This window comes from Macrosteles quadrilineatus, unplaced genomic scaffold (assembly GCF_028750875.1).
Source record: "Macrosteles quadrilineatus isolate MER2022 unplaced genomic scaffold, UCM_ALF_1.0 Scaffold_1__1_contigs__length_201487025, whole genome shotgun sequence".
NCBI classification, from domain to species: Eukaryota; Metazoa; Arthropoda; class Insecta; order Hemiptera; family Cicadellidae; genus Macrosteles; species Macrosteles quadrilineatus.
The window spans coordinates 373,977-399,940 of NW_026542594.1; the positions used below are offsets into that span (position 1 = coordinate 373,977).

Sequence of the window (25,964 nt, forward strand, 5' to 3'; positions counted from 1 at the left end):
GATGCCTAATATATTGTTGTTATTGATAACTTGGTTTACTTTAGAATACAAATAATTTTAAATTATATTCAAGCTACAGATAAGGGCTTTGTGTCGTGTAAAAGTCATGCAAATGGTTTTATTTTACTTCCAACTAATTATTTAATAATACATTCTCACTTAATACATTCAACAAGAAATTCATGGTTGTTTTGGTACGACTTAGGAGGATACATTCATTGACTATATACCACAACTTGTGGTAAGTTGTGGTATATAGTCAATGTACATAAGATTACCGGTACACTGGTATAGTAGTTGGAAACGCTTAATGTAAATTGCATGCTACCGTTGTGCTATGGGCAAGAATCATTAAAATTAAGAGCTAAATATAGATTTACACAACAAATAGTTATAAAGTTATATTTTTAGTCTTAGAAATTCATTTTTCTAGACCATAATTAAACTGTTTTATTACTTTACAAGCTCAAGTATGTCATAACATGTATGCTATAAAATTCATATTAAATGCTTTATAATTTCTTGTATTCATTAGTCTGATCTTATCAACTGATAAACCAGCTGTAAAAGTAATTAAGGATTTGAAAAATCAAAATTTATTTCGTTAAAGACTAAGATATATTATTTAGTTAGTGTCTTTCAAGTTTGGAGGCAGGATACTGTCAAATCAAAGCATAGACAAAGAGTAATAGTAGTAGGACTATATTGTCTGGGGTCAAAGTGGGTGATCATTGTACGGTTTGTAACTAAAAATAAAATAAAACTATTGTAGTTACTGGAATATGTTCAATTTATTTAATATTTACTTGTGCCGAATAATATATTTATTTAATAATTAATTTGATTCACTTTAATAACTGTGCTGATTGTAAGTACTATTTAGCTCTCTGCCACTTAATTTTGTAAATAACCTGCATGTGCACGAGTATGAGAACACAACATGTGTTAAGAAGACGCCTGTTATGTAGCACATACCAGGAGTGGCCACCAAGCGTTGATGGTACAAACTTGCTTCAAGTCAGTTTTAGGCGCTACACTAATGTCCGTGTTCATTTTAAGTTAAGTTTATATAGTATTAAAACTTGAGAGGGGTTTGTTTGTGATTCTGAATCATCAACTTGACGGATTTTCATTATTTTTGTGTTGAAAGAAAGATTTTAAAAGGAAGGGAGTGTCGAGGTCGAGACCATAATTCTAATTTAGGGTCTCAATTTTTAGGATATTGAATTTTAAGTTTGAACAAGACTAGCAGCTGACGCTAACATTCTAGACTGGCTTTTTGTATAATACCGTTTTCCATAAAAGCTGCAAAGATTCAGCGTGTGTGATACAAATTCAGCATCTGAATAACGATTAAATACAACAAAATTAGTATCCATATATTACATATACAACAAAATTAATATTAATATATTAAGGTTGACGTATTTATACTATGTGCTATAAACTTTTATACGTTCATTTATCCGGTAAAAGGATAACAGATTATTCAAATACCGTATACTTAGTAAAAGACTAGATGTTCTAATTTATTTTTAGAGCAGTCTCTAAGATCTTAAGATTTTTTAGTGCTATGTATTTTTTTTAACTATCAGTTGGTAAAATACCCCCGTCGCAGCAAACCTGCATACTAAGCGAATTTCCATTTACCCGGCTTGATTTCTTCTAAAATATTCCCTATAAATTTTCAGATTTATTTCCTATTTAAAAAAACATTAATTTTAGTGAATGGTTAGGTTTGCTGCTACGGGGAAGATGTTGAGGTGTGTTTTTTCAATTGAAATATTGATAGCTTAGTATGAAATAAACCAAATTGCCAAATTTGATTAAAATATATCCATAAACAAGCAAACTAAAACAGTTTATTTATTCTCCATAAGAATAACATGGGAATTTTAAATTTATAATTTTTTTAATTTTCTCCGTAGTCAATGAACATTCAAAAACACTTCAATATACTAAATTATTTGTTTTATTAAGCTCTTCAAAATGGTCTAGAGAGAAATTTAGAAATTTAAAGTTTTTAGGGTCAAAAATGAGAAAACCCCATTTTCACCCCATAAAACACCCCATAAACCCCTGATCCCATGGTCCGATTATGCTGTTTCGCGAACTCCTTCGAACAAATGTAGGTTTACACGTTTGTACCAAATTTCATCAAAATCGGATCAATTTTGCTCGAGTTATCGCGCTAACGGACACATAAATATATTATATATGTGAATTTGAACGGATGGTGTTTTTGGCCTCTGGGGACCTCAAAACGAAAAAGTAAATCGGTCCCGGGTCTAGGTCTTACCATGAGACCTACGGTAATAGCTTATTCCCTATATGGGAAATTCACTAAAAACAAATATTTTATAGAACTATGAGGCAAGTTTATTTATTCTATGATTATGTCATTAATTATAGGAAATAAGTAAAATTCAGACCGGTCCGATTCCAAGCGAGATCGTTGCCAGATCCAAATGCCATACTAGTAGAAGAACCACGGAGAACACAGTACCTAAAACTCGACCCTAAAATGGTATTTCAACTTTGTGGAAAAAGTTTAATATCGTTAATTTTAAACCACCGCCGTATTGGCTAGGATGAACCTTTTGATGGGGGATTTGTGGGACTGTGTTTTCCCAATAGGAACCTCTAATTTAATGTACTTGACCGTCCCCAGTAAATAGGAATATTTGATATTTTAAGTAAAAAGTGTTTTTTCATATAGAATTTTTATGTTCAATGCTCGACTGATAGTTGGTATACATATTACACCGTTGGTTATATTATACCTTAAATGTATACCTATTCTTGACCAATTTCAATTCATTGTCTTTGATTCTTTACTACATCCTCTCATCAAAAGGCTTCAAGAGATTTATGAGTTTACGTCTTACTGAAAAAAAACTGAAAAAGTATTTCTTGTCTGCGCCTACTTTGTAACAATGTGAGTGGAAATGCTATAAAATAAATACTTGTATTTGTAATAAAAGGAATTAAGTTTTATTTTATTTGTTACATTTGTCTTCGTATTTTAGAGTTACACGAACGCCTGTATCACGTATGAGCACCCGCAAAACCTTAATGATACTATTTTGCATCAAGTAAATTACAGGCGCTATATTATTGACTATGCTCTTTTAATGCTGTAACAATGGCTTAAAAATAATGGCTTAAATGATTATATGAATTTTGCATTTAAATTAGTTTATTTACATTTTATCAACTTATCAACTTCAGCGCGTTTAGTAATATAATAAACAATCGAACCTATTAAAAAACTAATGTTTTACTCTAATTCACAACCTACTTAAAATGTTCTAAGAATATTTTGATGATATCTCCAGATTGATGGATTTTTATCATACAACAATTGCATTATATTTTGATAAATTATTCGTAATATGTGAAGCCGTTGTTACTAGAAATACGGTTTATTTTCATAAAACGCAATTAAGGTAATGAATTTTAATATACCAAATAATCTTTCTTCTGTAACTTGCCTCGTGTGCTGACAAGAAAATATCTAGATTTGCTAACATTTAGTAGTTTCTGAATTCTGTATTATTGCAGAAATAGGGGCCTGTGAATGCCTATGTTATACAATGTTAACTATTATATGCTATATATCTAGAGAAGTATAACAAGTAGGGCCTTATTTTTTAATAATTTTAAAGGGAATATGTTGACGGCATTATTATATTGAGTTTAATTAGGGATTGCACACTAAACCTGTTTTGCTACTTTTTACATTAGTATAGAGGATGAGGACATGCTTTTTATTTTATTCCGGATAAAAATGGTCATTTTGTGTTGCAATACATTTAGGTTAACATGAATAACAAGATATAACATTAAAAAATTTCTCAATAAAACAAAACAGTTTTATACAATTTCTGAACATTTTTTGACTCACAGTTCCCTTAAATATAAACTTCATATTTATTTAAATACTAGCAGAGTACCCGTCCTTCGTACGGGGTTGGCATATAAGTATAAAATGATTATTGCAGTTATACTCAAGCCTTGCGATTGCAATGAGGGAGGACACAGTTTGATAAAATTTGCTTCTTTAAATGTATAGTATTCTATAGCAACTTATTACTCATCTACCATGGCCATAATGTTCTACCACTTTACCTAAACAATGTATAAAAATAAATTATCAAAAATTCGCAAAAAATCAAAATTATTCAAGTTAGTTCTCATTGCGTATAGCAGTTTTTTGATGCTGCTTAGTTCAAATTAGCTGTTTTCATAAATGCATTAAAATATAGTAGAACCAAATTTTTAAGTTGAAACAGCTGGAGCTGACTAAATTATTTAATTCCCTTTAAATATGAATACTCATAAGGTTAACATGGGTAATTACAGAGCCACTGGGGCGGAGCCCGAAAGGATTTTTGAGATAAGAATATGCCTATATGTTAATCGGGAATGTGAGCTATCATCATGCCAAATTTCAGCCCAATCCGTCCAGTAGTTAAGGCGTGATTGAACTTCAAACAAACAAACAAACAAACAAACACACAAACTTTCACATTTATAATATTAGTAATATGTAATAAAATCCAACACTTACAGTAATAGTATTAGAAAGTTTGAATATACGTTAAGATCCTTTAGACACTATATGAGAAAAATATATAAGTTCGATGAAACTTACAGTAACTCATTCGTTGAGATTTTAAGGATTTTCTTTGAATTACAATTATGTTGAGAATCAAAAATAATGTTTCTCATTTCACAAAAGCCTATGTGGCTCCTGTAGTTACTCGTGTATTTCTATATATTTGTCATTTATTATTTAAGTACATGGTGTACTGGCATGCATTATAACTAAGAGTACAGTAGGCTACTCATATTTGTCATATTTTCAATGGAACTTATGGAATGTTATTACTTCAGTTCACCGGTTTTAAAATATAAAAGAGTGTACAGATTATGTAACTTGATTATATAACGTTCTTCTTGATATCTTCCTTAGCTCTAATTTATACAAGGCTTCGTAAAAAAAAAACTAAACGAAGGTAGGCGAACTCCTCGGAGCTGTTTGTTAGACTATTTTACCATGTTTACTGTACACTCGGGGGTTCTTGTTAGAGTATAGAAGTCCCTGTGTTAATTATTTACCCGCCAATCTTCAGTGCCTCTGAAACGGAACCGTTTCAAATGTTTAATCATCCAAATATATAATTTATTTAAGTAAATACTAGGTGAAAGGTGAAACCCGTCAAAAACTACGGTTACTTTTGATGTTTCGAGCAAAATCATTTAACTATCAATCGTTATAATAAATAACTCCATGTTTGGAGAAAATTTGGTTGTTCATGTATCAGCAGCGTGCTTCAGGTAGTCCAATTTTAATAATCAATAACTAAAATTAAACCTAGTAAATTGAAGTAATAATTCGAAAAATATATAACATTTAATTCTTTTTGTCGAGTAATACAGTAGATAAATGAATGATGATGCTTGATGGAAAATCTGTGTGTGCATACCTTTAATAATTGAAGACCAAGATTAATTATGAAAAGCGATCGGGTAGAAGAGCCAAACCAACTCGGAAAAGAAAAACCAATTATTTCTTATATATAGATTCGTATAAATGACAGTTAGATCGTATAAATGAGCATGTGATAGCTTTATAAAAGGCGACTGATTTCATTTTTTCATAATTGAATTTCCTGTACACAGGAGCTAGGGGTGAATTTTGATTGATTTTCAGATCAACGGGGCAATTTAAATATATAGAAAATCTAACTTGTTCGATAACTTCGACCACTATAAAATTCAAACAAGGACACTATTTTCTAAATTGAACACGATTAATTTCATTCAACAGCGTTTGACTTTGGTCCAAAATCTAATCTTATTATATATATATAAATATTGGTTTTTTCCCGAGTCGGTTTGTTTTTTCTAAACCACCGATTTCCACCATTCTGGTCCTAAATTAAAGGTGTGCACGTACAGATTTTGCTGCTTGAGGGTTATGCTGCTAGTTATTATTAAAATATTTTTATTTTATTTTATGACCTCACAAAAAGTACTGTTTTCTTATATCCTCTCGGTGCTGTACAAGTGTAATAATAATGGTTTAATTGTTACTTTTAATTTAATTTATCTAAATAATAGAGCTTTGCCTCAATTTTTAAGGCTATAATAACCAAGCCATCCGTGGAATTGAGTTTAGCGATCAAGATTTTAAATTGTCAACACTTACTTACTCGCGTAGTTTAGTATGATATGGAATCCTACTTAAGTAATAGACCTGAAGAGATAAGATGTTCCCCGAATAGTAGATATTCGTTTGTATTTGTGTATTTGACACCTAGGGTGTGTCTGTACACAGTGAGTTGTCAGCAATGGAAACTTTGGAGCGTTAATGGGCTGAGCAAATATTATCTCGGTTTCAACGACACACGGTAATTGATGGCTTATCTGTGGCCTCGCAAATGGAACGCGTGTAACCTGTCAAGCTTAATAAACTTATAATTATTCTTTGATTTAAATGAAACTATTATTTTTTAGTAAGCCTACACATAAACTCTATCAAAGACACCTCACAATTTATTTAATCAAATATCAATCATTGAGATAGAGACGCCACCTACCTACCACAATTTTATGGAGAATCTGTTGTTTTCATCAACATTTTCGAGTTTGAAATGTCCGTTTTGGGTTTGTCTTTAAAAGTGAACGATGTGAAGACTACTTGTAGACTGTATCGTTGACATTACCAATGACGTAATGACTGCTTGTAGACTGTATCGTTGTCAGTACCAACGACGTCAAGACTACTTGTAGACTGTATCGTTGACATTACCAATGACGTAATGACTGCTTGTAGACTGTATCGTTGTCAGTACCAACGACGTCAAGACTACTTGTAGACTGTATCGTTGACATTGCCAACTACGTTAAGACTACTTGTAGACTGTATCGTTGTCATTACCAATTACGTAATGACTGCTTGTAGACTGTATCGTTGTCAGTACCAACGACGTCAAGACTACTTGTAGACTGTATCGTTGACATTGCCAACTACGTTAAGACTGCTTGTAGACTGTATCGTTGTCAGTACCAACGACGTCAAGACTACTTGTAGACTGTATCGTTGACATTGCCAACTACGTTAAGACTACTTGTAGACTGTATCGTTGTCATTACCAATTACGTAATGACTGCTTGTAGACTGTATCGTTGTCAGTACCAACGACGTCAAGACTACTTATAGACTGTATCGTTGACATTGCCAACTACGTTAAGACTACTTGTAGACTGTATCGTTGTCATTACCAATTACGTAATGACTGCTTGTAGACTGTATCGCTGTCATTACCAACGACCGTCAAGACTACTTGTAGACTGTATCGTTGACATTGCCAACTACGTTAAGACTACTTGTAGACTGTATCGTTGTCATTACCAATTACGTAATGACTGCTTGTAGACTGTATCGCTGTCATTACCAAAGACCCTTAAGACTACTTGTAGACTGTATCGTTGACATTGCCAACTACGTCAAGACTACTTGTAGACTGTATTGTTGTCATTACCAATTACGTAATGACTGCTTGTAGACTGTATCGTTGTCATTACCAACGACGTAAAGATTACTTGTAGACTGTAGCCTAGCGTATACATACGGCAGATGCCTTCTCCTAGATCAATTACTTTATTGTGGATAACTCTTAACCCTCTTCATCTCGAGGGTAAGTTGTTCCTTGACCTATGTGGCACTTTCTTAAAATGTTTTATGATTATGGTCCAACTCGTCGTTTTGTAACTACTACAGTATTTACCATCTAACGTCCATCAGTTGTTAGAAGGCGTTATGAGCTATAACTTAGCTTACAATCTAATCATACTGAAGGCTGGACGCATCTCAGAGTATAATCGCCCTCTCAACATATATTACTCAATACATTGGATAAACATTCCATTGGTTGATATGTGACACATTGTCGTGTTGCCTTATCATTGAGGTTTCAATAGGTTGATACCTCAAGTAAATCTAGCGATAAAGAAGAGAGCACAAACACTTAAAAGGTCTTCCTGTTAAGATTACGCATAGGAAAATACTTGTGGCGCCTTGGCTTTTATAATACGTACACAGTTAGCAGCGGTTGTAACTAACGTAATATGAATGTAACAATGTAGCTCTCATAACACCGCAGGTATTTATAGCTTTTGTATATCTCACGATTCTGTGCATCGGCTTTGGTGTTTAAATATTCGGCACTCTGTATTTTTGGACAAGGCATTTCATACTGATTAGATTGCCTTTTTAGTTACTGTATAAAATAAAATGCTGCATCGCAATTCAGTATCAATTTATAATATTGATTCATTTTTCAAATATCAACAACGTATCACTACGTTGGATGTCGAAACAGCGTAGTAGACGACGACAACAACGGTTTATAATAAAAGCACCATCTCGTAGACTCATCGCCGAGCTCCAATATAATTCTACTTCAGAAGAAGCAATTTAAACGCAATCTGTCTAATATATCGAAGTTCCCAGTATTCTCTTAATGATATTTTATAGGTAAGAAATCCGCAGGTGAAATGCTTTATTTAACCTTTATAAAGAATAATTCTTAAATTCATATTTTAATAAACTCAAAGAAATTACATTCAGCTTGTAAAGTACATGTATTAAATCTAAGCAACCGAAAATGTTGTTTTTAGACCACAACACCATAGGTTGAAAAACAAAGGTTATGCTGAGTGATAGGTTAGGTTAACAAAACATTCATTAGTTGGAAAGAATATGATACAGGGAGAACAACCTATTTTTCACCACACTATGATGTTTTTGGCTGTATTACATACGTTAATTGGTGGCTGAAAGTTACGTTTTGCTGGCCATGCCAGCTGTCATCGTAATTTGGGGACCGAGCAGGTTTTTACAGGCCGGGGCCGCAAAATCAGCTGTCCGCTTACTTACTTAAAAAATGAATGCATTTTAAATACACAATCAAAATCCATAGCATTGCAATAGAATTGTGTTACTGTCACCGTTGCCTAGCAACTATTTATTTTTATTTTTGCTGATTCCTCAAATTATTTATTCACATAACCTTAAAGTTGTAGTTGTGTTGACTATCAGTGTGCATTATTATAGTGGTGAATAGTGGTAATTAGGTAGTGTGGTGAAAAATAGCGTTCGCACCACGGACCGAAATGGTTTTGCAGCTCTCGATCGATTTAAGTTCTCGACTTCGTCTCGAACTTAAAAACTATCTCAAGCCGGCAAAACCTCATTTTCGGCCCTAGGTACGAAATATACTATTTAGTTACCAATCCTTCTGTTTACAACCTGTTTTCCTGAATTACAATTTTATAGCCATAGGTAAGGATGGTAATTTCTTCCTTATCAGCACCAATGGCCAGTGGATGGATGTTGAAACATAAATGAGTGTGGCGCCATCATTATGTGTGGTAGTAAACCTTACCAGACTTTGCGGGAAAATTCACTTTTCCTCAATTTAAAGTTGGAAAAAATATGTAAAACCGGTTAAAGGAATTCCTGAAGAGATTGGAGAACCTGGTTGGCTGGAGACAGCTGCAGTAGCAGTATCAAAGCAGTATAGCAGTGGCAGTTGGTGGTAGTAAAGACTAATGCGCCGGTAAACTGTGAACCTGGACCTTGGCTGCGGGCCAACAGCTGTACGGCGTATCGTTCAGTTCACAAATTGAATTACATTTATTCCACGTTAAAAATGATAAGTGATGAAATATAATTGAGAATCTATCCGTGAACAAATCTGAAGACGGATGTTTTAAACTTTAAAATAATGGAACCAAGCCGATTTTACAAGGAACGGTATTACAGTTTGTAATGAATGTTATACCATGGTTTACCAATAAAAAAGGAACACACAAATCTTGAGATACACTGGCCTGTATCATAGTGAAGGCCGGTGAAGACCATGGTACTAATACTCAACGTTCAGGCCAGTGCCATTAGAATGGTAAAAAATGCATTGCCAATAGAGTGGTTTTTAAAACGGCCATTGCAGTCGATATAGTTAAGGCGGTGACACACTATCGATCTTTTCCCCGATCAAGACCCCGAACCGAGCAGGGAGAAGGGAGAAGAGAGGTAAAAATCTGCAAATTTTCAATCCGAACATTTCCCCGAACAAGACCAAGACCAGACAAGTTCTACCGAGCGCGACAAAGGGAGTTTAGAGAGAGATGGAGAGCGTGTGTGGGTGAGAGCGCATAGGCAATAATACTAAAACAGTAATACAACATGAAATAACATGTTACAGAATAATAATTTTGATTTCCTTTAATAATATTTATGTTTATATTAATTTTTAAAGATTTAAAGTATAACATCAATTACTAAATTCAAGTTAAACATCATTGGTATCATTGATTTAACGGTTTCAACTTGTAAAATACATTTTCAACCTTGACCAAACAAACATCAAAATTACAACATAAATGCCCATAATATATAACGGCAAAAAATTACCCAACATTTATTTATTTTAGCAATTAAAGAGTTTAAATTCCATATTAAATTAGAACTATCAACGCTAGCGCAGGCGGCCGCTCGGTGCGGCGCTCGCGACGATGTACGGGGCAAAAAATATACCGTGACACACTATCGTACATCACTCCGTACATCGGACCGATCTTTTCTTTGATCTTTCACCAAAAAACCGCCTCCAGAGCGCTCGTCTCCCTGCTCGGCCTGATGTCTGGTTCGGTGTACGGACCCAGTACGGACCCGTGACACACTATCGAACATGCTCCCTTCGACCTCCCTTCTCCCTTCTCCCTGCTCGGTTCGGGGTCTTGTTCGGGGAAAAGATCGATAGTGTGTCACCGTCTTTAAGCATGAAACAATATGAATATTATCGTCTCGCTAGAGCCACCATCGTTTGCAGACGTGTTGATTGTGTTCTCTATCTCGTGTGTCGTAACTGTATTACACTATTATTTAAGGGGTTTCGTGTTTTATTATGTTTGACTAAAAATCTAATTGTGATACATTAGTGATTTTCCAGCTTTGGCTGGTTTGTGCACAAACCTTTTTATGCATTTTTTTTTGTACAGAGATTCCTTGAAGACGGCGACAGGTTTTTTACTAATCGCGATCCAAAAAGCCGCGATCGTTTCTAAACAACAATATGAATACGTAGTGAGTAAATGTGTTTAGAAGTCTGATTTGTATGCGAAAACAGCATGTGTTTAGACTGAAAACAAGATGTTTTAAACGTGCCAGCAGTTTTTAATTATGTAATTACGTTTGAAATTTAATTCGTACTTTGATTTGATCAGATTTACCCTTTTGCCTGACTGACACAAAACAATGCGATAAAAGTGATATTAACTGTGTCCAACCTCAGTAACGCAAAGTTGTCTGGTGTTTTCCAACTATCACTGGTGAGGACCCGTAAGCAACAAGTTGATAGCAAACTTCCCTGGCCCATTGTCTCAAATAGTTTTTATCTCGAATTTTTTATAGTATAAGTACTATAGTAGGGTTTCTTGTGTATGTATGTATGTATGTATGTATGTATTTCCTTTTCTATTATATGATGATGAAGGAATTGTTTTATTCATAAATCTTAATGTATATTTTATAATGTGCTAGAAATTGAAGTTTTCCAATGACTTGTGTTTTGTAAGTTCTAAAGGAAATAAATTGATCTAATGTCTTATTCGTATGTCTTATGTCTCATTGATAACGAGTATTATTTACACTTTCGCTAAAAAATGTGTTCAATTCAATCAATTATCATACAACCCATTACTGCATTTGACATGTAAAGTGACCCTAGGCAGATATAGTACAAGTGTGTATGTGGTGATGTATAACATGTGAGTATAACTCTGTATTACACTCACTCTGGTCTCCTTGGCCCCAAACTGTTGCTTGTACTTGAGGACAATATACTGTACGTGTGGCGCCGCACGCCGTACTTATACTGCTGTGTGCAACTTGCATTTTGTCACATTTTCAAACAACTCATTCTTCGAACAAGTTCATCCATTCTACCTTGGAAAATGTGTATTATAGCCAACACGTACTAAATCACAAAAATGTTTGATATAGTCATTGACAAATAATCTTTTATCACAAGTTGATTTATACAATTTGTTTAGTCAAATTGGTGGATGTTACCGTGCAAATAGTGTATAACCAAGGGATTGGTAAACCTTTCCAGTATTCATCCAAGCTCATAGATATATCGAGATATTTTCCTCCTTTCAACAGGAGTGGTGACATGTCGAAGCGTAAATGTATCAAAATTGTAATACGTCTGGGAGCCATCTACAATACTGACGACGCAGAAACCACCGCCGGCCGCCAAAGCCTACGTATACACCCAAATACAATGTTGACCATGTTTGTCCGGAACTTCCTATGTCTTTTCTTGTCCGAGTCTTTCCGGACACTCAGTTTTCTTGGAAACAACAATTGTGACTGCAGGGACGTCCCTTCTTCACTATTCAGATACTATGTGGACACAGCATATTCGCAACACTGTGACCGCGGCACTACTATATTGGCATGCCATGTGTCCGGGCCCCAAGGCCCCCTCATCACACACACCGCAGGCCGCAAAGGTCGAGGTGTATTCTCGCTAATTTATTCACAGGTCGTAGCTCGATACACGAGAAACCTTTAAGGCACCTGTCTCGGATCCAAATTATACTGAAGTGAGCCCAATGAAACGCATGCATATATTGTCATCACGTCGCTAAGGCTGGTTAGTTAATTCGCTTCCGTAATGTGTAATTATAAAGATGTATTTAATTCCTCGGTAGGAGGGTATGATTTGTCAACTCATGGGATTTCCATAAAATTTATTAATTAAAACATGTTGTATCATTTTAGTAATTTATACCTACACTATTATTTTACATGTGATGGTGAACTTAGCCCAAAATGTATGGAGTAAGCCTGCTTTGCCTGAATCATAAACGAATGTGAGCATTATACATTATAGATATATTTGTTATATTTTGTCCTCGAATAAGAGTATTTACGTATGCATCGCTCTTTATTCTGGGACTAATTATCTTTTAACACTTCATAAATTCACTAAGCCCTCGTGCATATAATATTTTCAGGCATAGTAAATTCTTAATGACCCTGGTAGAAAAGTTGACAGTAAAACATTTGTCAAAAGTAAGAATAACTATAGTGACTCCGAGCTACAGTATTATCAGTTGTAACAATAACTATAAAGTTTCCGACTTTCAACTGAATTGTTTTGCAAACCTTCCGTCGAGTCGTGGTTGTAGTTATTGCCATTGAATACTGTAAAAATAGACAACAGTATTTGCCTTATTTTAAAATTATGAAACTGTACGACATTAGGTTACATGGGCCTGTGACGACGATGTGCTTATATGCTTTTACAATCATGTTTATAGCGAGCGCTTTACTGATGTATTTATTCCTTTGAGTACTTTAGGATACGGAGGAAAGGATAAAGCGATAGTTCAATTGGTTCATTTAATGGGCTAATGTATTTATTTCAAATAGCGTCAAAGTTGGTAACATGACAAAATAAATAATAAAAAACACTCTGAATATACGGGTCAGAAACACACCTTAAAATGTTCTTTAGCTTTTCTTTAAGGATTGAATATCTGAGTAAACGGTTTATACTTACCCGGTAGCAAGAACCACTAGATAGATGGATTTTCATAAAGTTATGGTGAAATAAGATAATTCTATTACGCATCTCAACATGTCACCGACTGGCCTTCTTGCCATCCAATTAGCAGCAGCGTTGTGGCAAGACTATAAATCCTCGGAGATTTTGCAAACTGCCTTTTCAATTTCCCACACAGAGGACGAATTTAGGTCAAATTAAATTTATAGCTGTGTAAACAGATCCGCGGATCTTTTCCTTTACTTTCAATGTTTACCACTTTGCATTTAAGGAGTGACGTTGAAATATGTGTAACACAATCACTGTTTGTATTGAAATCACGTGATAAAAAGTAGAGGTCAGATAAGAAGGTGGCCCTGACCCGGCCGTGTGGGTGCTTTGCTTTCTGACAAAGATCTTCGGCGGCAACTCTGTATTGCTGCTAGGATCTACTGCACGGAGGCAAGAACCGGAAGAGTTTTCTCATTTCAGGAGTAGGATGTGTTTGTCTATTTCGTCTATGGGCCTACCGACCTCAGCGTTGCTAGATAATAGGCAAGGTTTATGATAAAGATAACCGCTGAAGGTCGCGGTTTGTCGCTAGGTAAACAAACACTGTCGCGACTTATGAACATTGACTTTGTTGTTGTCCTGCCACAAGCAGGTAAACACGAAAGCTACAACGTCTTTGTCTGGGAAGTAAAGCCTCTCTCTCTTGCTAGATAGACAGATTTTAGATCAAATCGTTCTTTTTATTTATTGACACTAACTTTAGTACTAAAAATAAACCATCACACAAAAATTTAAAGAACCATCATGCATAGATGTTCCTACCAGAATATCAAAATCCTCCGGTAACCTTTTAGACTTTTAATTTATGTGCGCCCACCGTCAATAATTACAGCCGATGTGAACCAAACGGGCATACAACATATTGATGTTATTCATTAAAGGTTCAAAAATACGTTTTATTAAAATCTACACTTGTTTTTTTACAGAGACTACTAACTCTGAAAATAATCTCTCCCTTAAAATATTAATAGTAGTAAAAATAAAACAGTGCGAAAGATAGAATCTCTGAATATTAAATCAATATGGTTTACTTGAAATGAAATTTACATTCCAATAGCATTCCCAAGATAAAAAAACCAATTAAGTGTACTTCAATATTAGTGTACTTCAGGTCTATTACCTATAATGCAGTACACAGAATACAAACATCGTAGAATGTATCTAATAATCTTAACTTTTGTTAGCATTGCACTTATTGAAACTACTCAAATGTGTTTTGCAAGCACGGAAATGTGACGACAAACAAGTACGTTTCCTGGAGAATTCGTCGTAATCACTTAACTTGTCTCTATTATATATTTGCAAACTCATTATTATGTGCAAAACTGACATCCGCTCTCACACACGTCCTTGTGCTTCGTCCGGACCTGTACAAACAAACGTACCTATCTTCCCCTGGTGAATACAGTATATAGTAGGCACAATACACAGCTATGTAACAATTATATAAACATACTAGCCAGTTTATCTTAGGTATTAATTAAATATTTCAGGTCATAGGCTTAGACAAGTATTACCGGTACCATAATATTGTCTAGATGTTGTTAAACAATAAAACAATTTTGTTGTCACAGTATCATTACATTTTGATATTGATGGTTTCTCGATATGTATTTAAAATGTTGACTTTCACGATATTTCATCACAACTGTGGTGATATTAATATAATACATTGATAGATAATATTGCTTATCGGTGTTTTTCATTGGTGTGACAATATTTTATTTTGATGTCAGTTCATTTGAAACAATGTTCCATCCAACAAAATACAATGTTTTTTGAAAGTATCTGTCATCTGCTATGAATATAATATAACAATCATATGAAACCGTACATGCTTTTCAGGAGTATGCTTTTCAGGAGTATGTGGTTCAATTAGTTTGTACCACAATATTTATAACTAGTGTACACGTTGCTCGAATTCGAGCAATTGCAAAGTATTAGAGGAGTTATTTCGAAACGAATAACAGTCATATTTACAATGAGTTCAAAAGAGTCAACTCAAACATTACCGGTTGGTGTGTAACACAGACCATGTTTATCTTCGTTATTGATAAACCTAAATCATTCCGGCCGGTTTTCTCCTTCTCAAAATGCCTCGCTGTACAGGCAACACAGGTCGTTGATAGAGGGCCAATTGAGAACAAAAAGTCGTTTTGGGGTAGTGTTAGGGCGCATTTTTAACTTAATAGTTGAGATTGTCCAGGGTCAGGTGCTGACTTGATGAGTTAAGCCTATTACGCGCCACTGTTATGTAGCTACGGTCGTTATCACGATTACGCCTCCTGTCTATGTTTCGTTGTCTTCACGTCGTAGGCATTTAAAAGAAAAAACAACAATTAAACACATTATAGCTACACAAAACAACGATAAATGCACAAATTTGAGATACAACCATACTAACACGATCCGTCTTGGGGGTTATGTTTACACAAACTCAAATACTGTAGTAAATAAATGTACTCAATGCGTTTCATTGGATTGAAAAATAAAATAAATAACAGCAATTAAATTATACAGCTGATCAAAATGTAAACAATTGTGTTCTCCATAAGGATAACATGGGAACTTTCAAAGCCAATGGGGCAGAGGCCAAGGGACTTTTTCAAAAATGTAAGGCCAGTTTGCAAATCTACGCGACACGCTCTTTCCAATGAGACGTCAATGGATAAAATCGGTTAAGAAATGGCGGAGGAGTTCAACCGACAAAGTTTCATGTAGCGTATTAATTATATAGATAATACACTATGATAATAGTACGGTACAATAATAATACCTATAATTAATACAGTTCAATTATCTCTTATTTGGTAGCCTACTCCTGGTGCAGGTTAGTCTTTTGACGACATCTCTCAATACCACTCTCACACACGATAATACAATAATTAACTACAAAATGTAAACTTACCTTCTGGCCATGAAACTCGTTAACTGACACTATTAAATAGTTGTATAGTGTTAATTTTACAAATTATGTTGTCAATTTAGTAACAGCTGCAAAAATTATAACTAGTTTTGCCATACATATGACACTACACTATGTATATTATTGTTGCTATATATATTATTATGTTGTTATATATTAAAGGTGGGACTCGTGATATTTTTATACCGCATAAACCAATATATTACATATTAATTTGCATAGGTATACCTGTATATTACATAACAATGCGGTTGAATAGACTTTTAAGTTTGGACATTTCGTTTAAACATATAAATATAATACACGTTAAAAGCTCTAAATTACTGCACAGTATGTTTTTCCTACAGTTACCTAACAATGTACATGTTCTCTCACTGATTTGAGAAAGCAAAGTGGCCAATTCGCTCATCAGTGAGACAATGTTAACATTGTCTCCCTCTAATTACTTTGTCTCACTCCAGATTTGCAACGTGAAGGCACGAAATAGTGAGCGCGTAACATGCCGGCAACGTCGTATGCGCGTGAAATACGTTGGCAGCACTGGCTGTAAATCAGCTGGTCAGCTGTTGTACTGTTGTATTTGTCACTTCACATTAAATGTTATATTAAAAGTTCACTTCTGTGTAAAAATAGGTTATGTTTCTTCACCAATTTATTTTTTTTATGGTAACTGTAGGAAAAGTATAATGTGCAACTCGAGTTCAAAGTACAATTGCCTCACTCGAGAAACCATTCCTCACTCGCCTACGGCTCGTGAGTAAGGATTTCTCTCGAGTGAGTCAATTGCTCACTTTTCCCACTAGTTGCACAAATAACTATTATCTGTTGCTTAAATCACTAAACTATCAATATAACTATTTAGGTAAACAATAGTGAGTAATGTAGAATAGTTTGAATAACTAATATTAATTATTAGTCAAGTTAAGATACGTAAACCTATGAAGAAACTTTAGGGTAAACCTTTGTTTCCACCTCAGTGCATTATATATCTTTTCCTTTATTCGTCTGTAAGTGATAACATACTAAGTGTATAGTTGGCCTCCTTCAGCTAACGAACTGATAAGTGATAAGAGCAACTAAATATCGGCATCTTACCAAAAATATTAGAACCTAGAATATACGAGTATATTCTAGTCCTCCCTGGGAAAATCGTTCCACAATCGCATAGATGTTTAGGCTACCATTGCCATGCGTGCGTGCGTAACCATGTCTGCAGATTATCTCTCTTAGGCTTACAACTTTAAAATAGTTCGAGACGTAAATAACACACTGTCCGTCTATGGAATTATAAATAACTAGTGGAACCCCGTCGAAATCGACGGTTAATCTGGAGGTTTTATGTAAATTCAGCTAACTGCGATAGATAGAGTGAAGTCATTAAAATCTTAGTTAAATGAAGGGAGGATACGCAATAATAAGTATGACAATTGTGTTCCCTAAAAAACGTGATTGTTGAATTCGTTTAACACAATATGTCCTACCTTTTTATCGGCTTTAGGTTGCCCAAAAGGTTTTTTAGGAGTCTTTATAATTGTTTGTTCATGAGTTTGTTTCATGTCAAATCCACTTTCACCATATGGGAGAATGAGTTCATATAATTAGTCTATCATGTTACGGAAAGAGTCAATATTTATTACTAACAACTAATTCCATCTGCTTTAGAAAAATCATTCAGATTGTATCCAGATTTATAAGTAAATCTTCATCTTTGGTCATAAAAATACAGAATTTTATCAGCATTTAAATAAGTTTTTTTTGTATTTGATAAAAATATCTGATTCTCCAGATAGCAGTAACATTCTTACTTCGATCTAAGCAATTTTAATTCCTTCTCTTACCACATCGACCCATGTATTTAATCATCCTGTTCTTACTTGATAATTCATTAACTTATGGGGTAGTTTTGCCTGGCCATATCGACCACATAAAGCTGTGCATGTTTTTCGTGGATGGAATGAACCATAATTTTAGGAAATTTGATCACAAATCTTGAACATTTGCAGAACCAAATCCATAACCTAGTCCAGCCTTGATAACAAATTATGCAAATGCGATGAGATGTGATGACACTGTTGTGTTTCCGAAATGTTTTGTATGTAGTGAGGTTTAGATGCATTGTTCGACCTAGCTACATGTGTACATCAAAGTAAAAACCCTGTAGGCCTACACTTTTTTTTAAATACCTGAATTGACATTAGTTCACCTACTTCACCAAAACCATAGATGAAACATACTCCGTAGTTAGTCTATTCCAAAACTTGAACACAGCTCTCATCCTCAACGTAAGTTAAGTTAGGTAGGCCTACTCTTCTATGACACAATTTTCAACCCGATTATCGAAAACTTTCATACCAATAAATGAATTTCTGGTGTTCTTTCTTGAATTTCAACCTTACAATATATATAAGATAACCCGATAAGGAATAATTATATGTTCCTTTGAAAATGATATGTCACACTTATTTCATAATTTAAAATTTTCTAAGAGCAATAAAGCATAGATTTTTGAACAAAACATTTAAAACGAATCATAAATTCATCATTTTGTAGGAACTATAAAAAACTTGCCATGCAGTGGAGAATCAATTTAAAATCATAAATAATAATGTAAACATTTAATTTTGACAGTTTCAGTAGACCTTTGAATACAATTTTAATATTAACAGCTGGTTCATTAATATACAGTGTAAAATTATCCATATGGTCATAATATAAATGCAATTGCTGAGTGAACTTTAAAGGCCTCTGGGGCAGAGCCCCAAAGAAATTTACCTCGTTTCTCTTTTGAGGGCTCACCTACAGACCAATACCTTTCTTTAGACAGCCCTACCAAGTTTCTACACCCAGCCATTCTCTCAAATTAGCTGTGACAAAAACCCCGTTTTCCTCTATAAGAATAACATGGGATGGAACTTTAAAGGCCACTGGGGCAGAGCCCGGAGGGAATTCACCACGTTTCTCTTTTGATGGCTCATCTACAGACCAAGACCTTTCTTTAGACACCCCTACTGAGTTTCTACGACCAGCCGTTCTCTCAAAATAGCTATGACAAAGAAAAACAGTTTCAAATTAATATATAGATACTAGCTGTAACCCGCGGGCTTTGCCCCGTTTAACTTCTTAATTTTCAAGATTATCTCGTTCGCATGGCTCAATCACGTCCTGGTTGAAGTTTGTTCGCTACGCTCACTCACCTTTAGGTTGGAGCTCGTTCGCTACGCTAACTCCAGGTTGAAGTTCGTTCGCTACGCTCACTCACCTTTTAGTTGCAAATTAGCTGTTGTCATAAATGTAAAAGAAATAATAGTGCTGCACCCTGTTGGTAATCCTTGTAACTTTAATGCTATTGAACATCATAGAACAGAACCAACTTGTTTAATTGAAACAGCTGTTAAGATTCAATATTTCCATTTCTCATAAGGTTAACATGGGAAACTCCAGAGCCACTGGGGCGGAGCCCGAAAGGATTTTTGAAATAAGAATATGCCTATATGTTAATCGGGAATGTGAGCTATCATCATGCCAAATTTCAGCCCAATCCGACCAGTATTTTTCGAGTTTACTTTTCCCATACACACATACACACATACAGCAACCACCTCTTTTTTATAATAGTATAGATAGATATCATACGTTGTTCTATACAAGTATTGACAATCACAGTTATGTCCTGTAGTTAGTGGCAAGGCAGAGGCAGTGGTAGTGGTAATGTCCTTGATGTCAGGACAATGTCACTGCCATCATGATAACAGGACATCACATCACATGCGGTCAGCGTGGGAGGTATGGGAGGGGTGCAGTGGTATGTCCTACCACTGCCAGTATACCACTGACCTATACCAGTGGCGCGCACCGCGAACCTCTACCAGTGCACCTAATCACCTATCAGTACCATCTCAAACAGGTTGGTTTAGTGTAGCTTTTAGTAATAATAAATTAATTGACCCTTTAGTATGATATTAGGGTTTATCGTAAAGGCTATTCGATTAGTTTAAAGTTGTAGCACAATATGTCCCCTTGGTTTGACAATACAGTATTTTAACTGCATCCTAGTAAGTGTTGACAAAATGGGGCTGCAGTTCTTACTCGTTCTAGCTTTTTAAATTTACGATTACTTCATACACATATGTCGCTCCAAATAAAAAATAATAATATATACTCTGTGATTATTATTATGGCATCATAAAACAATTTTATGAATCTCGTAGGATTTTTGGATGGTAAATAAACTCTTTAGTTTCATTCATAAATTGCTAAACAACCCGACTTGTTTCTCAGGGTATACAAGCACGAGGTATTCGATGTTTTGCAGATAAGTGGCAATTAGGGGGACTTGGGGAAGGCTTAATCCCTAAAACGTACATGGCAAATAAAACTATTTTAAAGTTCAAACAACAGTTAAACTGTAAGTAAAATCAGTCGAATCAGTAGAAAGTAAGACTTGTTTACACCACAATTAACCTGAGCGAGTAAAAATAATTATTATGTTTCCTAATATTGCTTTAGATCTTGTGATCAAACAAACTATTTCAACTGCTACAGTTAATGTTTCTTGGCTATGTATTGTATTTGAATCAGTATGTATTAAATCGTAATGCTAATGGGCATAATTTTAAAATATATAAGGTTACGTATAAACGACTAAATTAAATCAATGTGTGGTTAGAAATAACCAAAGTTCTTCTGAAAAAGTAAGAAACACACTGCAATTCAGACCATGACAAAATATAGAGTGTGACTATTTAATAAATTGGTGAAAACCATTTCGGAGACTTTCATCACTTCCGCAGCAGGTTTTCCGCGACGGATAGGATTCCTGTGGTTCACAAACTTTATTTTGATATACAAAACGACAATGGGATTTCCTTCTTCCTAATCCTTCTTTTAAACTATTCTCTGTACAGGTACTTTCCTTGTTATTTCCCTATTTATCTGTAGCAAATGAGATTTGAACTCTTCAACTCTCTCTACATACTCTACATTCTCATGTTGTCAACCGCACCACCGGGCATTTTCTTCATACTCTGGGTTCCTACCTATTAATTCGCGACGTATAGATGAAACGTTATTTCATTTTTCACTCGTTTTTACGATTGACGCCGGATGAAGAAGAATCTGTATTTCTCTTTATTACGTACATACTTTGATCCAACATTATGGTTCCGTCATGAGGACTAAAATAGTCTTTTGATTTTGCTCACATATCAGATGTTGTACGGGGTGTGCGCTGGGTAGAAGAAGCAGTAGCAGCTGGTTTGAGCTATACGAGGAAACCACAGCCCGTTTGACATTTCCTTCTGGACATTCCCATTACATTTGCATCACAACAGTCCAGAAATACGTCTTTGAGCTTTACGTTGCAGCATTGACTATATAACCACAAGTCAATGGTTGCAGTCACCGATAAATTCCAAGAGTCCATTCTACCGTTGAATGGGCTCCAATATGGTTCGGTACTCAAAGACATTATCTTAACCTATAATCATTGACTATATATAATGCTATATTGTACTGGGAAAATACACATAAAGTAGTAGGCCTATACTGTATAGAATTTTGGAGAAAGTAATATTTTTCTGAGATTTATTTATTTAATCAGGGAAGATAATAATTATTCTTATGCATAAATAGGAGGGTTTCTTATGATAGTTGTGTAAATATTTCTTATGCAAATATTATGAATGACTCTTGTTCCTAGTAAAAGCCAGCTAGAAAAATAATAAATATTTTTGATAATGGATTTTACCTCTGATAAAATTTGGACAACACGGATAAGGATAGAATTTTGTTAAATAACCAGTGGGATAAAACTGAAAACAAAGTTTTCCTCTCCAGCCGGGAAAAGAACCCCGATCTCCCCCGTGGCAGGTGGGAATACTGACCCCTATACAACCGATACCATTTAAAAAAGAACTAACAGCTTTAAAAGTACCTAATAAAAATATTATATTTTTATATTAACAAAATACAGTTTGGGCAAATTTAATTAGGTGTACTCGTTAAAGAACATTTTTGAATTTAAACAACATTACTCTAAAACTAACAGATTTTTTAAATATAAATTTTTATATCAACGAAATCTTCTAATACATAAACTATAAGTATTATTATCTCTAACAAGAGTCTTCGTTGTTTATTCGAACACAAAAAATGTATACGTGAATCAGAATTGAATATGAAAACATATGCGAAAATGAAAAATACCAAAAGTTATTTAAAAAATACATGTGTCAAATTTCAGATAGTTTAAACCCCTTACATGAATACAGTACACGAAAAGCTTCTAAAAGCTATCGGCCTGAATGGATAGGCTTGTAGCATTGACTATACACAAAATAGACTTCCCATGTAATGTAAAATGTCATGCCTAAACGCTAAACGTGGTACAATCTGTTGACAACTAATGACAATTTTCTCTGTCAAGTGATAAATCAATCAGCTGTTTGCTATGATACTGCATTGGCTCTCTTTTGAGATGGCCTTGATTTTCATATTTTTTTGCTTCAAATTTTTACAATAAGTTGGAAGTCTATTCTGTTTAGTCAATGATTTTAGTACATTATACAGCTTTGGGGTAGTTGGCGCCACAAGTTGATTAACGATAGTTAAAATATTAGGGGGTAGCTAAAGGAGTTTAACCTTAGTATTCATCTTGCACGTCCACTTTTGCTAGATTTTCTACAATCAATTGCAACAATCCGTCTTAATTAAATTTGATAAATGAAGAATACAGGCTCAGTATGAAATAATGTGCTTATTTCTGTGAAAAGAGCTGTAAGTAGTATACTGCACACTTGGGGGCAAAGGTCGAGCAGCATTCGTGTGTTATGTAACATAGAATAAAGATAGTTTTTTTGTACATCAGTTTCTGTCACGTAGACTTCAAGGTCGTGCTCTGACGAGACCCAAACCTCAAGGGAGATCGGCTTCTAGAGCCCCAGGAGAATAAAAATGTGACAATGTACGAAAATATTTGTAAATAAAAAACTATAATTATTTATGCTAAAAATAAGGTATTCTTTTTACATACGTTTAGCCAGCAAATGTCTTCCTACGATCTCATTAGGAGTAAGAAAAAATTATGCAATTCGTTCAGGTACTTCGTTCGAGTCAAATGTGCAAAATGTTCCCTCTCCGGCCGGGAATCGAACCCGGGTCTCCCGCGTGACAGGCGGGGATACTGACAACTATACTACCGAAGAATATAATATTGGTGAATTTGTACAAACTCTGATTTTTGTTTACAAATGTTGTATTGTAGTACCTAAAAGTTCAAAATATTGCACATACCAATTTTTAAGGGTATATTTACCATGCTTGTGCCACTGCGCTAAAGCCTTTTCTTTGTACATATGACTGTATGGTCTGGGGCTTTTATAAAATTACTATCTTACCCTTGATAAATCATGTGTTACAAATTATCAGGTTCAAGCAAGTTGCATGAGCTAAGTACGAATAAATCATACTACAACTTGAATAGTTGTTTCTATTGAGTAATAATATGACTCGACTAAGCTATAAAGTGATAAACAAGAAAAACAAGGCAATGACTAAGGAGTATCAACCTGTTTGGGAATATCCGTAGTGCTTGACTGAATATACAGTACGAGTTTGGGAGTACGATCACAGAATAACTATCGTGGTTATTTTATCAGTTCGTTTTTACTGAACTGAAATGTCTTAGGTATTTGACATGGCCTGGGTGAATTCTTCAAAAACTTACCAGTCCTACCATTGACTATATAAATATAACCACAACAAGTTGTGGTTATATAGTCAATGGTCCTACCCATATGAAGAACTTGGTAATTACAAAACAATGGGAATGGGGTAGAACGTTTGCATGTTTCCTTGTTATAAAACGTCGAGTATAAAAATTAGCTATATTAAGAGGGTAAGGTTATTGTATCAGCTTATTTTTTTAATTAGTTTTCCTATATTGCAACAGGGTTGAATCTGTAACAAAGTAAATGTTGTTTCAGGCCCGACATCATGTGTTTACTATAATTCTACATGATACCGTTAGATAAACACAATGGATTCTTTGCGACGTATTACACAAAACATTGCCCTAAGTAAATTTTAGTCAATAAATTTAAGTAAAGTCAGGTAGATATCAAGGAAGGGTCTGTGATCTACGGATTGTGTATGTCTGTCCATTGGCGGATTGGCGCAGGACAATTTGTTTCTGAAACTGCTTCCGGTTGGCGTGTCTACTTCCGATTACTTAACATCCGGTCAGAGATCCACCCGCTTGACCCTGTGGAGGTCGAGGCGGAAAACACTTTAAAGACCCGAGAATTTGTCAAAGTAATTGTGTTGGAAAGTGATATACATTTTTTGTTTTACACGGTCAAAAAATAATCATCAAAAAGTATATTAAAACGTGACAGGGTTTTTTTATTTCACGATTCTGAACTACGTGACACGATTCTGATCCACTTGACGGATTTTCATGATTTTTGTGTTGAAATGAAAGAAAGACAGTTTTGAGCCCTAGGGAATGACGAGGCCATGATTTTACTGTATAGATTTCAGTTTTGTAGAAATTCAGTTTTAATTTTTTTTAAGTATAGCAGCCGACGCTAACATTTTAGAGTAATACAATTTGCCCAAAGTAACATCTGTAAACATTCAGCGTTTGTGACACAATTTTAGCATTTGGATAAAAATGAAATGACATGCGTAGGGTTGACTTATTAATCTTCCTTTAGAAAAAAAAAACTCGAAAAGTTATATAATGTCAATTAACGAGAGAGATGGTCGGAAACCATACAAAATAGATTACAAAAAAGTATTTTGGAATTATAAAAAGGACTTGGAAATTTGTATGAAAGCTGGATAAAACTACTCAGGAAATGAAGTGGATTCCAGAGTAGAAACAGAATTAGGATACCTCAATCTGATGAATTTTTACTGAAGAATAGAACATCTTAGTCAAATTGGTCATGCATCACGTAGGCTCTAACTGGGTGTCGAATATTACTGTAAGCATGGCCACCACATACAACTACCTACGTCATCAACAGTAAAACCTCTTCAAGAAAATAAAAATAAATCACATCAGACAGTTAGTGGTATCTCATTGGATTGGCCCAACCTAAGGACTATCATCTATTATATTATTAAAGGGATACATTCAAATTTGTCGTCATCGTTTTAGTTTATTTTACCACATTAAAAATTAGGCACATGGCACATCAAAATGAAGCTTAGAGTGTGTAGATTTGCCAAAAAGTATTGACATGAACGTATTGCATATGGGCTCAGCCCCACACGCCGGTTTCCAAAGGGCTTTGCTTTACATGCTTCAACAGATAAAATGATTGTATTTA

General features: G+C 34.7%; 1 non-coding gene across 1 annotated transcript; it reads right to left on the reverse strand.

Moving 5' to 3' along the window:
• Positions 1 to 23,759: 23,759 nt before the first annotated feature.
• Trnad-guc (transfer RNA aspartic acid (anticodon GUC)) lies at positions 23,760 to 23,831 on the reverse strand. The gene has a single exon. It is a non-coding gene; the product is annotated as a tRNA-Asp (tRNA).
• Between the last annotated feature and the right edge of the window lie 2,133 nt (positions 23,832 to 25,964).